Source organism: Beta vulgaris, chromosome 1 (genome assembly GCF_026745355.1).
Source record: "Beta vulgaris subsp. vulgaris cultivar EL10 chromosome 1, EL10.2, whole genome shotgun sequence".
Classification (NCBI taxonomy): Eukaryota; Viridiplantae; Streptophyta; class Magnoliopsida; order Caryophyllales; family Amaranthaceae; genus Beta; species Beta vulgaris.
Window position 1 is genome coordinate 4568628 of NC_079202.1, and position 16533 is coordinate 4585160.

A 16533-nucleotide genomic window follows, 5' to 3' on the forward strand; every position below is an offset into this window, starting at 1 on the left:
CAATAAATAGTAAGCACCCAAGTAGCCAACTAACCAACAGTAAGTCCAATTTCTTCCAACACAATCCAAACATGAAACCATACATAATTATAGCAAGAAACAGAGAGAAATATCATCACAGTGCCATGGGACTCATAACAGAGTTGGCGATTAATTTCAGCACCACACACAACACACCATCATCATAAATCATCATAAGGCAACAAATATACACAATCACAGAGTACATAAAAATAGAATAGAGAAGATAACAAAACCTCAGGAACTCTAATGAGTTCCTCTTTCCAACAGTAGATAGAAATGCTCTCTTGGATCCAAATCCTCCCCTTCATGGAAGGGACTCAAGGGGATGTCAGGACAACCATCATCGAACTCATTAGCATACTCCTCATAAATTTTAAATCGAAGCATGGTACCGTATTCATCCTCCATGAACAAATCGTGGTAACTCCCCCCAACTTCAAACTCATTCTCCCACCCATAAATCAACTCACAGTCAACCCCTTGTTTTCTTCCTCTTTACTCTCAACCTCCATCTTTACCTCCTCATGCATCTTCCCTTTCCCCTTTCTTTTAACAACAGTTGGCGAAGTTGAACCCACCGCCATTAAACCACAAACAACTGGTAGTATGTTGACATGGGTTGCCCTAATTTTTTACCTCTCCTCCTCAAAGTTATGTTCTACAATTTTAACACCCTTCCCCTGAGATCTTCTCGCAGAAACCCTAGATCTAGGTTTAGGGATAAGAGACTTACTAGTAGGGGTGTTAAAAAATAACTTTTTCTGCGCCATTTTCTTCTCCTCCTCTTTCTCAGCAGATTTTATAACCTTTTCTAACGCCTTCATCGAATTTTTTCTCAAACAATTCTCCGCTTCACCAGAGTAAAAAAGCTTCCATGCATAAAAAGATTCGTCAGATATGGAATGTGCAAGATCTCTGCAAATTATAGTCTCTTCTTGCGATTTTGCAGCAAAAGCTGCATCAGTAAGTGGTTGGGTGTTCACCATTAAAAGAATTTTGGTGAGAAGATGAAGAGAGAGAAGAAGTGAGAGAGAGAGAGAGGGAGAAGAAGATGCAGATAGAAGAAGATGAGGAGAGAGAAGACGAAGAGTGAGAATTGGCTGAGGAGAGGAAGAAATTAAGGTTCTGGGTTGGGTGGGGTTTTTTGATGATGAACATTTATGATCAGCTTCAATTTGATCATAAATGTTTGGTGGGAATCATTAAGTTAGGCACAAGTTAATAATCTGATTTTTAGTCCAAATTAGGAGAATATAAGAAATGTTAATTAATGTTAGTAAGGGTATTTGAGTAAATTCACACACAAATTCTTTACCATAAATGGAAAGAAGGAAATTGTTGCAATTAATTTGAAACAATTATTTTTAGAAACTGTTGCATTTAATTTGATATGGAGGAAGTATATATAAATTAGCCTCAAAAGTAAAACAATTTATTAGACTTGACTAGAAAGATCCAAATCATCAAATCTTAATAAATTTAGACATTACCTTATTTCAACTGAGGGGAATAGCCTTAAAGTGGTAGAATTAGTATTGAAAACTAGTACTAGTTTTAGATTTTGACCAATTTAATTTTGGAACCAATATTTAATCAAAAGACTAAAAAGCCCTGAAGGGTTATATGTCAAGATTACTCCAACTTGTGGTACTAAAATATGTGCTTTTAATACTAGTTCTTTATATAATTTATTTAATTTCATTAAAATTCATAATAGAGTTAAAAGCATACATCGAAATGTCAAGAGTATTAACCCCTTAAAACAGCAAGATAAACACCAAAAATCAAACACTTCAAACACAACTAAACCCCCTAGACAACAATACCACTAGAACAAGATAAAAATATCACACAACTACCAAAACAAATAACCTACGAACGACGACACCGAATCTTGATGACTAGATACAACAAACTAAGACAACAAAATCAAACAAAACAAGTAAAGAACTCCTTAGAACATTTTCGAAGAATGAACGTCGTATTAGCCATTGGGATATTCCTTATTAGACCATCTCTTTGCCACTTGTACCCCAATTTTCTTCTCCGTTTTTCTGCAAAACCTAAGGTGTTGAAGTAATTGAGATTGATTATTCTTCTCTATATTATAATGGAAACCAAGATGATTAAGCAATTGACATTGATTTTTCTTTGTTTGCCATTGAAAAGGAGAACTTGGCACAATATTACTCATATTAGATTCAGACATCAGATTCGATCCTCACTAATATTACTAAATGAATTTGCATTTTTGCTAATTCCATTAGCACACGCAAAGACCTCATTTCCATCACAGAAACTGAACTTCTCTTGATACACATCTCATTAGCAAATGAAAGGGAACTTACATTGCCACTCAAACTAACACTTTTCAATAACCTCTATGGATTTGTCATCTTCTCCTTGTTAACAACAACTTCTTTTAAAGGGTCATTGCTCAACAAGAACATTGCATCATAAGAGTGTAAGGTTCCATAACATGATGAGCAACTTGACTAGAGCCAGTCTGCGAATTTTCCAAGTTGAGTAAAGCATCCATTTCTAACTTTAGCTCACTATAGTGAGAGAGAGACGTATAATCTCTTCGAAGTGAACCAAAAGAATCCAAAAAAAAAACATTATGGCATTCACCATCAATAGCAGCAATCGGTTGCTTTGATACTTCTTAAGCAACTTGTAAAATGACATGGAAAAAATTCTCTAAGGATTAGCACTACTTAAAGTAAGGACAAAAACTGAATACCAAAAACTTAATCTTCATACTTAATTTCAAAAACCACCCCCATCAATTACAACTAGGTTGAATTCTCCACCAAAGGCAACCAGATCTTGTAGAGTGTTCAAATTCAACCAACTTTGAACAATCACTGAGGACACCGAAAACTCATTCAATCAACTTAATTGGAACATTAATCCACCGCTTTTGATTCTTATAGAACTTACCAATTTTTAAGAAACCATTACTCAACCCAAATTCAAAAGCTTTACTATTGATTTGAATTATCATATTCAAACTTTAATCTCCCAACCCCTCAAGAATCCCATGAAAAACACACCTGAAAATTTAACGGTAGCAAACACCACTTAAAAGAAGGGAATAAATTGAGACAAAACACCTAGAGAACTACGAATTAGGGAAAACTGATTGAGAGAAGATTTTTCAAAAATTTGATAAAGAGACAACTATGAAAAGGAATGAAAGAGGTAATGGAAAAGTATTGAGATGAGAGGTTACCCCTGGGAAACGCACATTGAAAGAAGGAAACGCAGACGGCGCCAGCGTAGAGAAAACTAAGAAAAGCTAGGGTTCTGGTAGGGGTTTTAAAGGGGGAGCAAGAAAGCTGAGAAGACACTATATAAATTGAATATACTTTATTTTCTACCGAATAAAAATTGCTATAATTTTTTGTCATTAGAGAGTTTTTTATAATACTAGCTTTTAAATCTAATGATACATTTTCCCAAATTATTAAATTGGTTCCTAAAAAAGGTTGCATTAAACTGGTACAAAAAGTAGTTTAAATGGTACTCCCTCTGTATTTTTTTATTTTTCCCACTTGGAATCTTGACAGTATTCATAATTAGAGAGAATCTTCAAAAAAAATCTCAATATATAATTAAGGAAAAATATAGTCATGTGAGGTCTTGTTTGATTCATCTCAATGAGTACTTTATTAATACTCAATCATTATAATTTTTACTAAATATATATATAATGAAAGTTATTTAAGTGTCAATAAGTGCATTAGCAAATGTGCACACTTAAAGTAAGAAAGATAAAAAAAATACAGAGGAAGTACTCCCTAATGATTAATGCCATGGTACCAAATAAACCACTTATGATATCTACTATTAATAAGTTTTTGAATATGGTATAAACAAGTGGTTTAATTAGCATACAAGTGGTATTAATTAAATCACTTATGATACAAATTGTAACTTATATCGCAAAAACATTCGAGGGAGAGCATGTACAATGGTAATGGCTCTCCAATGAACTCTCAACTATTCTCTGTCTTCAAACTACTCTAAAAAACTATAACACGGAAACACCCAACAAATATAAATCTCTTTAAATAGCTCTCTATTATATATTCCACTATCTACTGAAACTCATATCAATTAATGAAACTAATTTTTTTGTGTGTCATGTGTCACTAATTGATTTGTTAGGACTATGGAAAATCATTTTTCATTTCTCCCAAATGACATATGCTCCAAGTGACACTTTTCAAGTGTCTCCAGGGAGATATACTCAAGACACACGAAAAGCTCCATTTTAGGGTAAGAAGTAGCACTTCTCTCTCTCTCCTTAGAGAGCTAATGAAGATCCCTTCCAAGCGTCCCATTATACATGCTCTTAGGACATGAATGAGCAAAATTGCTCCAGTGAGTAGAAATTTAATTATTTGGTTTGCATCTTGGTTTCTAAGTTAAAATGGTTTTTCCATCAAGTACCTCATCAGTTTTCGGTTTATTCACCGGGTACCCTCGCGCTTCTAAAAATACACCAACTATCACTCAGTATTATGGTAATACATCAACATGCCCTTAATGACTAATGACGATTGACTTTGTTAGTCTAAATCTTAATTATTCCTAATTAACCTAACTAATCCTAATACTATCCTCTAACTTCAAACCCTAATCCTAACCCCACTACCACCTAACAACCACTACCTCCCCCTGCAACCCCCACCCCTTCCCCCACCAGCACCCCCATTGTAGCCCCCCTCCTCCACCATCGCAGCCCTGCCAGCCCCCTCCTGCACCCCGCAGCCCCGCCAGCCCCCCTTCCCTACCTCCGTAGTCCAGCATCCCCCCTACACCTTCCCTAACCCACGCGCCCCTACCCCTTTGATTTCCGCCTAGCTCACCCCTCCCCTACCCCCGCAACCCCCATCCCCCTTTAATTTTCATGAAACAACCTGAGAATCAACTAGATTTTCATGGTTCACAAGCATAGGTGCAAAAATCGAATTAAAAGGGTGAGGAAATGAAATCGGCCGGGTGAGGGGGTTAGGGCTGTTGTGGGGATGCGGGGTGTGGGGATGTAGGGATGCGGTAGGGGAGGTGATGGGGGTTGGGTGCTGGTGGGGCTAGGGTTAGGGTTTGAAGTTAGGACTTAGGCTTTAGTTAGGCTAATTAGAGTTTGATTAGGATTAACACTAATGGACTTAATCACTGTTAGTTACTAAGGGCATGTTGATGTATTACCAAGAAATTGAGCTGTAACTGGTGTATTTTTAAAAGTTCGGGGTACCTAGTAAATAAACCGAAAAACGAGAATACTTGGTGAATAAAACCGAAGCTAAAAAGATAAGGCAAGATAATTAAAAAAAAACTATCAAAATAAGGAAAAAATTATTCTAATAATCCAACCTTTAGTTTGTTCGCTCAAAATAATCCGACCTTTTAAATTATTATTGAATAATCCAACCTTTTATCCCAATCCACTCATAATGCACCGTGACCTGTTGAAACAGGTTGATGACCAGGAGAATGGGTTAACTGCAAATGTGTCTTGCTCTGATTCTTTATAATTAAATTAAATATTTTTTTACTACCCCCTCCCTCCCCTTGCCTACCCACTGCCACCAACCCACCCCATCCTCCACCCCTCCCTCCCCTTTCCCACCCACTACCATCTTCCATCCCCTTCCCCACCCACAGCCACAAACCCCCATATCCACCCCCTTCCTTCCTTCCCCTTGCGCACCCACACCCACTGCCACCCCCTCCCTCTCCTTGCCCACCCACTGCCACCCCCTCCCTCCCATTCCCTGCCACCAAAACCCTCTCCCTTCCACTGCACCCGCAACCCTACCCCCTCCCACAAATCTCTTTCTCTCTCCTCGCTATCCCCGACCCACAACTCACCCAACCCTCTCCATCCCCGACTCCAACCACACCTCCCCCCACCCCGAAAGCTCCCCCAACCTCGACTAACCATCACCAACCCGTGAAGAAAATTTGCGTCTGGTCTCGGAGATTGCGAGTAGAGGACGACGAAAAGGTTGAAGGTGAGTGGAAGAGGATGAAGGGGGTGAAGCGGGAGATAATGAGGATGCTAGTGACGAAGGGAGAAGAACGAGGGAGGCTATAGGGTGAGGGTGGGGTAGGGGTTGTTCGCAAAGGGGTGGGGTGGGGCAGGGGTTCTTCTAAAAGGAGTGGGGGTGAGGCAGGGGTTGTTCGCACGACTAGGGAGTGGGGCTGGGGATCATGAGCAGGGTGTGGGGGTGGGGTGAGGATCGTGAGCAGGGAGTGTGAGAGGGTGGGGATCGTGAGCATGGTTGGGGTGGGGTGGTTCTTCATGACTGGTAAGGCAGGGGAAGGCGGGATATTAAAGGGGACAATGAAAAAAAATTACCATTCCAATAGGTTACCGGTCTCAACGGTGCATTACGAGATGATTGGGAGAAAAGGTTGGATTATTTTGAGCAAACGACCCAAAGATTGAATTATTATAATCAATTTTTCCTCAAAATAATGGTTTAGGGTGCATTCTCTTCACCTTAATAAATTAAGTTTCGAATCCAATAAGTTCAGTTCAGATAAGTTTCAATCAGGACCAATCAGTGCAATAAGTTCCAATCAGATCTAATAAGGTCCAATAAGTTACAATCAGGTGCAATAAGTTCCAATTAGGTCTAAGGGTGCGTTCCCTTCACCTGAATGACCCTGAACTTATCTGAACTTAACTTATTGGACCTAAACTGAACTGAACTGAACTTATTAGATCTGATTGGACCTGATTCAACTTACTGGACCTGACTGAACCTAATTGAAACTTATTGGAAATGATTGAACTTATTGACCTGATTGGAATTTCTTAGACCTTATTGGATCTGATTGAAACTTATTAGACCTTATTGGACCTGATTGAAACTTATTAGACCTTATTGGATCTAATTGAAACTTATTTGACCTTATTAGATAAAAAAAAATTGATGAGTAATAACATAAATATTACCCCTAATGTAAATACTACCCCTCAAAATTTATTATGAAATATTAATTATTAAAATTTTCTCTTTAAAAAAATAATTATTATTAATTATCTCTTATGATAACCTATTTAACAAAAAAAATTACTATAATTATATACTTGCCTATACACAACTTTCACCACTAATATATCTAATAGTCTTGTTTTCATTTTATGAAACACTAGTAGAAAACCAAAAGTTGATTAACATTTACTGCTAAAGAGTGAGAAATTACCACGTATGGAAAAATATATCTCTCACTTCACTTCAGTTTTATGACTAAATTAGTAGAACTCACTAACTCTCACTCCACTTTGATTTACTTGAAGGTAGTAGAATTCATTAACTCATATGAAATAATAAATTGATAACATTTATCTCTTTGATTGTTATTAATTAGTAACGAAAATATGTTATCTCTAGTTATTTAAAGACGAAGTGCAAAATATTGTAATTATGATGATTATTATTATTACCTTATTTGACCACGATTATAATATTTTTAATAATAATATAATCATCGAATAGTAAGATGAATAATAAAATAATAGACAATAATACAAGTATAATACTATATATTGTGGTATTTTAATTTAAAAAATTTAATAATAACATAATCAACTAATAGTAATATGAATAATAAAATTATAGACAATAATATTTATCTTATTACTCATCATTTTTGTCTAATAAGGTCAAAGAAGTTCCAATTAGGTCCAATAAGGTCTAATAAGTTTCAATCAGATCCAATAAGGTCTAATAAGTTTCAATCACGTCAGTAAGGTCTAATAAGTTTCAATCAAGTCTAAAAAGTTCCAATCAGGTTCAATCAGATCCAACACTAGTAGAATAAATGCTTATTGTTGCGGTAAAAAAGTGGCCTATTGTTGCGGTTTTGGGCGCGCAACAATTAAGGGGCAGCAATAGGTAATAATTATATTGCTGATGCGGTTTCTAGCGGAAACCGCAGCAATATATTTATTTTATATTGGCAAAGTTCGATATATTGCTGCGGTTTGTAGGACAAACCGCAGCAATATACCCTATTTTATAATAAATAATATGTATATTGCTGCGGTTTTTAGTCAAAATCGCAACAATAAGTAGGTCAAAAAAAATTATCATTAAATTCGAAAGATAACAAAATTCAAAAAAATTGCAAAAAATCATAAATTTTCAAGAGAATCTAACTACAAAACATAAAAAAGAAAGAGAAGCTTAACATTACAAAAAAAATGAAGTGACAAACATAATATTATATCAGAAAAGCTTAACATGAATTCTAACCCACTAACAAAAAAAAAATAAAGAGACAAGCTTAATATTATATCAGAAAAACTTAACAATAATTCTAATACATTAACAAAAAAAAAGTAAAGAGACAAGCTTAACATTACATTAGACAAACTTAATATAAACTATCAAAATCAGAACTAAATGATGTAAGTTTTCCTCGTTTTCATCTGCGTTTCAGTCATTCCAACCTTCATCAACTTCCTAAAAGAAAAAAAAGAAAACAGCACCATGAGGCCAACCCCCCAAAAAAACCAAAAAAACGAAATAAAAAACAGATCTAAAAGAACGAGAAAAGAAAAACGAAAAAAAAAAGATTTTAAATAATAAAAAAAGAAAAAAATAAACAAATCTGAACAATTGAAAAACGAAAAAAAAAAGATATGCGAAATGAAGAAAAGAACGATAAAAGAAAAATGATAAAATAGATCTGAAATAATAAAAAAACGAAAAAATAAAATAGACGATGAACGAAAAAACCAGAAACAAAAATAAAAACGAAAAAACAAGGCTGATGAACGAAAAAAAACAGGAACGAAAAGAAAAACAAAAAAATAAACAAGGCTTATGAACGAAAAAATCAAAAACGAAAATAAAAATGAAAAATAAACTGATGAACGAAAAAAAAAGAAACGAAAAAAATAGACAAACGAAAAACAACGGCTGCAAGGCTGATGAAGAAACAGTAAAAAAACGAAAAACAGATCTAAAAGCCGATGAAGAAGAAATCTCGAGGATGAGTGGCGAAGAAGCGTTACCGACGAAGAAGCGTTGGCGACGAACAAATCTCGAGGGGTTGGCGACGAAGACACTGGAAGATGAGAGGAGTGATGAGTGTGAGAGGTTGAGAGGTTGAGAGGAGAGAGAAAATGGCGAGGAGAGGAGGGATTAGTGTAAGAAATTCAGAGGAGAGAGAAAAGTGTGAGAGGTTGAGAGGAGAGAGAAAACCGCGAGGAGAGGAGGGGATGAGTGTGAGAGTGTGAGGGTTTGAGTGGAGAGAGAAAATGGCGAGTAGAGGAGGGATGAGTGTGAGACAGTGAGGGTTTGAGAGAAAATGGCTGGCAAAAAGGGAGGATGAGAGACTTAAGGAAACCCGCGTGCTTTTTTTTTTGGAAAGTGAGTGGAGCAGACAATATTGCTGCGGTTTTGGGCGGGAAATCGCAGCAATATATTTTAAAAATATTTTTTTTATTATATTGCTGCGGTTTCCCTCCCAAAACCGCAGCAATATTAGCTGTCTCCAGGCCCTATATTTTTTTCAAAATGTATCCGTTGAACAATATTGCGGCGGTTTTGGGCGGGAACCGCAACAATATTGTTATTTTCTATTTTTTCTTTTCTTTTTGCGTGTTATATTGTTGCGTATAGGTAAAACCGCAGCAATATCACCGCAGCAATAAGCATTTATTCTACTAGTGCAATAAGTTGAATCAAGTCCAATCAAGTTTAATAAATTTAGTTCAATTCGAGTCCAATAAATTTAATTTAAATAAGTTCAGACAAATTTTGAGTCATTTAGGTAAAAAGAACGCATACTTAAGAATCATGGGGTAACCACAACGGTCGAGTTCAGTATACTTTTGGGTATTGAACTTTGATAAAAGTTGCAGTTTGCTCACCCAACTTTCAAAAGTTGCAGTTTGCTCACCCAAAGTACAACGATGTTAACTTTTCTGTTAGCTTGCAATTTTATATTAAAAAAACTATGCGGCCCCACTATCGAGACTGACAGTTATACTTTACAGGAAAGATATTTAATTCCTAACGGCTATTTATGGCTCGAAAAAAAATGTATTTTTTTCTCTCTCATTCTCCAATTAATGCCCACTTCTCCTTCTCCAATTAAGCTTCTTTCAAAAATTCAGTAGTTCCAGTTTATGATGTCCCACTTGATGGTAATTTACATGTTTAAATTCTTCTCCAATATTGTCAAATTTACATGTTTACAATTGCGAAAAATACTCCTATCGAAGATGAAGTACTTACAACATAACCATTAGGAGTCCAGTTTATGATGTCCCACTTGATGGTAATGTTCCCATTCGGGTCGAGAGGATCATATGCTCCGGAAACCAACCAAAAAAAAAGCTAGCAAGCTTATTTCTACAGCCTTCATGTTGTGAATCAAACCACTACTCGAATGGAACATGTCAGATAAATCTTACTCATGACATTCACAATTCCAGACAAGAAACCAATCAATTACCAACAGTAAAAGATTGCAAGCACCTCAAATGATCATGATTCACAAACCTAAGATGTAGACTAGATTCTATACATGAAGTAGCCAACTTCATTCATGTACATTACATCATCCAAGTACAATAACACCATAACTTGTAGAATGCATGTGGCAAAAGAAAAAGAAGTTTTGATTTTATACCAAAACCTTATTGAAAACCAGGCCCGACCCTGAGGGGTGTTTAGAAGGGCAAGGGCCTAGGGCCCAAGAATAAAAGGAGCCCAATCCTCTATATTTTAAAATAGCAGTAAGGGAAGAAAAAAAAATTAATTTCACATTGGGAAGTTAAGCCTGTAATTATGCTTGAACTGTTGAACTTCACGCCTTCACGAACGGCTTCTCGCCTTCTCCTCTCTCTCTCACTCTGCTTCTAAGATCTAAATTAAACTCTTCTTCTAATTCCCAAAATTTTCTCTAACCACCATTAAACTCGTTTAAACTTTCATATTTTCCAAAAATTAAGCTATTACTGTAAAACCACCTTGATCTTCGATTCTCTTAATTATGACAACGAGGATTTTCTTTTACAATTTGAATTGGGATAAACTCATAAGTTTGAGTTTCAATAGTTATTAAGAGATTATGAAATTAAGAATATAAGTGTTTTCTTTCTGGGAAATTTTGTTGAAGGGTGTCGAGGTTGGGATTGCTCCGCCTTTATCGACTGGGTTTATTGGTTGTCGCCTTCTCGGAGCCCCGGACGTCTTCAATCTTCTGATTGGTTGCTACCTGTCGAACTTCTTAGCACATTATTCAAGGTGTTGTTATGGTGAAGGTTAGTTAACCATCCTTAACTATATTCCGTATCTTGCTGTAACTCATTGTTATCTAGTTGTAAGTATATTCCGTATCTTGCTGTAACTCATTCTAGATGAACTTATCCTCCTTTAGTTGTTATTGTAGTCACTTGTAATCAACTATATATATTGCAATGCTTGCTGTTAACATAGTACTTAGGATATTCTCTCATACTCTTATTATATTTTTCATTCCTTAATTTTTTTAAATATGATTTGAGTGTTTGATTTATTTTTTATGTGCGAATTGTAATGTTGTTTAAAAACATTTATGGGGAAAAAATGGACAAAGAGAATTTGTTGAAGAGTTACTAATATGATAACAAGGTCTTATTGACATATTTGTTGTTAGAAATGTAGTATATGAAACTTTAGATCATCATTTTTGTTTGGACAATTTCTTTTTTTTTTTTGATAAATGAGTTGATTTGAGTGTGCAGTAGAACCCATTTTTTTAGTATCATATATTAAATGATTACATATGAGTTGCTTAAACTTTTTTTTTTGGCAAATTTATTAGTTAAAGTGCATATGAAAAAATGGACTAATTATTTTGATAAAACTATTGTCATTCGGTCATTCCTTTCAAAAAAAAAAAAAAAAACTATTGTCATATGTTATTATTTTGCTTTATTATAAATTGCGTATTATTTTTAAAGGGCCCCAATTTACTATTCTGCCTAGGGCCCAAAAAGTTTAGGACCAGGCCTGTTGAAAACTCATGAAATTCACAGTTTCTTACAAATTCTAAGCTATAGGTAAAAGATTTAAAATTTTTTGAGATTTTTATGATTCACATAAATCAAATCTACACCTAGGTAGCAAAATTCTGTTATTTACTTATTTTACTTTTTATTGAATACAAAACTGTTTATTCATGTAAGATTACCCATTGCTTAAAACAATACAGGATTATGGAGAATCTTTATAGTAGACCTGGGTGTACCATGCTCATGGTATAGTAGACCTGGGTGTACCATGCTCATGGTACACCCAAGGCTATTTTCAGCAAATGAGTAAAATCAGCAAATGAGTAAAATCAGCAAATGAGCAAAATGAGCAAATGAGTAAATGAACAAATGAGTAAAATGAGCAAATGAGCAAAATGAACAAGCATTTCTACTCATTTAAGAAAATGAGCACACTTTTACCCAAACTTTATCATTTGTTCATCATCTTCTTCCATAATTTCAGATCTAGAAATTTCTTTTTTTTCGCGAATTTTAGATCTCCATTGTTGTGTTTGGAAGGAAGGAGGTGAGAGAGAACTACTGAAACAACAACAACAGAAAAAACAACACACAACAACAACAACAATAGATCATTTGCTCATCATTTCTACTCATTTAAGAAAATGAGCACACTTTTACCCAAACTTTATCATTTGCTCATCATCTTCTTCCTTAATTTTAGATATGGAAATTTCTTTTTTTTCGCGAATTTTAGATCTCCATTCTTGTGTTTGGAAGGAAGGAGGTGAGAGAGAACTACTGAAACAACAACAACAGAACAACAACAACAACAATAGATCATTTGCTCATCATTTCTACTCATTTAGAAAATGAGCACACTTTTACCCAAACTTTATCATTTGCTCATCATCTTCTTCCTTAATTTCAGATCTAGAAATTTCTTTTTTTTTCGCGAATTTTAGATCTCCATTGTTGTGTTTGGAAGGAAGGAGGTGAGAGAGAACTACTGAAACAATAACAACTATACAACAACAACAACAATAGATCATTTGCTCATCATTTCTACTCATTTAAGAAAATGAGCACACTTTTACCCAAACTTTATCATTTGCTCATCATCTTCTTCCTTACTTTCAGATCTGGAAATTTCTTTTTTTTCGCGAATTTTAATCTCCATTGTTGTGTTTGGAAGGAGGTGAGAGAGAACTACTGAAACAACAACAACAACTGATCAATCGAACACTCCATTTTTTTCTGTTTCTAAGCTTTGGAAGGAAGAAGGAGAAAGAACAATTATTGCCCCAAAATTACCAGCGTGCCCCTTAAGTTGCAATTAACTACGAAAATGCCCCGGGGTGTACCATGAGCATGGTACACCCGGGTGTACCATGAGTGGACTCAGGATTATGCAGGACATCCCTATTAATATAAAAACAAATAAATACTAATCAAGGAAAAAAAATATCAATTTTCTGATATTTCAATTCACACAGTATTTCCCTAATATAGTATTAAAAAAATCTCAAATATCAATATATTCTTATAGTCACCCTACTTGAGGCAAACATTCTCAAAGTACTGTAGCATTACACCAACAAATCAATCATAAGAAGAAAAATAATTTACATCACTAAAGTAATTATATATAGCATAAAATTAGCAAAATCAAATAACATAACTTTTTTAAAGAAGCTTAATTGGAGAAGGAGAAGTGGGCTTTAATTGGAGAAGGAGAAAGAAAAAAAGCGCATTTTTTTCGAGCCATAAATAACCGTTAGGAATTAAATAACTTTCCTGTAAAGTATAACTGTCAGTCTCGATAGTGGGGTTGCATAGTTTTTTTTTAATATAAAATTACAAGTTAACAGAAAAGTCAACACCATTATATTCTGGGTGAACAAACTGCAATCTTTTTAAAATTGGGTAAGCAAACCGTAACTTTTATAAAAGTTAAATACCCCAAAATATACTTAACTCCAACAACGGTCCCTCAAAAGTTCTAACAGTGGGGTCGACCACACCTGACACTTAGTCGAACACTGAGCTAAAGAAGCAATGAAGCAAAAATTAGGATCCGATTGAGTACAATGACAGCTGGTGGGCCCTCCTTCCAATTTACACGCTTTCTTGGCTAAGTTGGGGTCCATCTGACGCTCTCCCCTTTCCTCTTGGCGTCTCATCCTTCTCAATGACTGCTACGTGTCAGTTCAAATATGCGTCAATTTCCAACACCAGATACCATGATTTCGGGATTTTACTGCTTGGATTTTACTGAAGTCGACAGCGTCGGCAGCTCGCTCAAATATTTGTTTCAACAAAAGCTCTGTTTTACTTGACTTATTTATCCGAACTTGTTTTTTTTTTTAATTATTATTAGAAAACATAATTGGTCCGAAGATTAATTCTTGTTAGACTACTAATTTATAAGGCTTACCACCTTAGAGGCTAGATGCAATTTGGGGTGGTACTCCATTGAGTTACCACCTCTCACTCATCTAAACTTGTTTAAACTTATTAAACTTTATCAATTCTTAACAAAACAAATTTAAATATATCTTAATTATTAAATTTATTTTATAAGAGTGTTAAACCTTATTTTTGCTTATTTTTGTTGAATTGAACTTATCTAAACTTTACTTAATTTATCATACCTAATCTAAACTTACAAAACTTTTTTATGGTAAATACGAATAATAAGATGGACTCAACATGTCTTATATTCATGTTTAGATCCCGATCTGCATATTATGCTTCTACGATTCTACAATCCAAAAGGACCTCACCGAACCCGATTCTATCCAACCACAAAAAAATCACATGACACGTTTTCAATACGATTTTACGATCCTAAGACTCAACGATTCGATTCTATTGTAAAAAAAATCACAACGTAACTTCACATGAAGTATTATACTTCTCCTATTAGATTTTAATTGCATGTTACTTCAATCTTATAGTATCGAAAAACTATCACCATTTGCTAATGAAATAAGTCATTATTAATATGTGCATATTTTTAACATGAGGCTCTAACCATATTCTAGTATAATTATCTCTATTTTACCGAATTGTATGATCTTAATTGGGATCCTTTGGTTGCATGTCACTTCAATCTTATAGTATTGAAAAATTGTCACCATTTGCTAATGAAATAAGTCATTATTAATAAGTGTATATTTTAACATGAGTTTCTCACCATATTGTAGTATAATATTTTACCGAATTAATTCGATCCTACCAACCCCTACGATCCAAAGTAGAATTTCGATTTTGATAACATTGTATATTTGTAGTTAATAGTGAGGTATATTTTTTATTGCAGTTCTTTAGAACTGAACTCAATTGAACCAAATTAACATGATGAAGTTGGCCTAAACTAATAATAGTAATTGATATAATCTTTACAATACTTAATAATAGTTACTTAATACTTCGTCCGTATTCAACTTGCAACATAAAAGTATGACCAATGTTTTAGGATCGTAGGGACCGATAGGATCGGATTGGTGGGTTCGGATTGTAGAATCATAGGATCATACAATTTGGTAAAATAGAGATAATTATGCTAGAATATGGTGATAACCTTATGTTAAAAATTTACACATATCAATAATGACCTATTTCATTAGCAAATTAAATGTTGATAGTTTTTCAATACTACAAGATTGAAGTAACATGCAACCAATCTCTATTATATAAGCCAAGGGGGGAGCTATGGTGTCCCCCTTTAAAAAAGTCATTTTTGTCCTTAGCTAAATATATAATTGGAAATTCAAATCTTCTACAATATATCCTTTTCTAATTTATAGATGGGGCTAAAATTCTAATGATAAATTAAACTAAATAAGCATTAATAAAGTAACTTGACACAATTAGAAAAATGGTTATTTAATTAAAAAAAATTACAAATTTAAATTGACTATAAGACCTTATATCTTAATGTTCATTACAATTTCTAACCACTTTACATTAGTTTATACAACTATAATTATAAATCACACTTCTAAAATTATATTTAGATTAAATTTATTAAGAACAAACCCAAACAATCGACGCACGCATCGCATGCATAGAAGGCTAGTATCTAGTAGGAGAAATATAATATGTGAAATTACTCTATGATTTTTTTACGGTAGGATTGGATCATGAAGTTGTAAGATTGTATTAAGATCCTACCATGTGATTTTTTGTGGTTGGGTAGGATCGAAAGATCCTACAAAATTAAGATATTACGTAGGATCGGGATCGGTGAAGTTCTTTCGGATCGTAAGATACGTATCGTGATTTTAAGAATAATGAGTATGACACAATAATTTAAGAGCGAAGAGAGATAAAACGAGATATATAAAAAAGCAAACCCCCCCCCCCCCGGGACCTGTGATAGCAAAGAAAAAGAGATAATACTTTGTCCAAAAATTAATATCGCAAGTAATATGCAAGTTCCGAAAATGAGAAACTCTCCAAGTAAAAAAACATAAGAAGTACTACATGCGTTC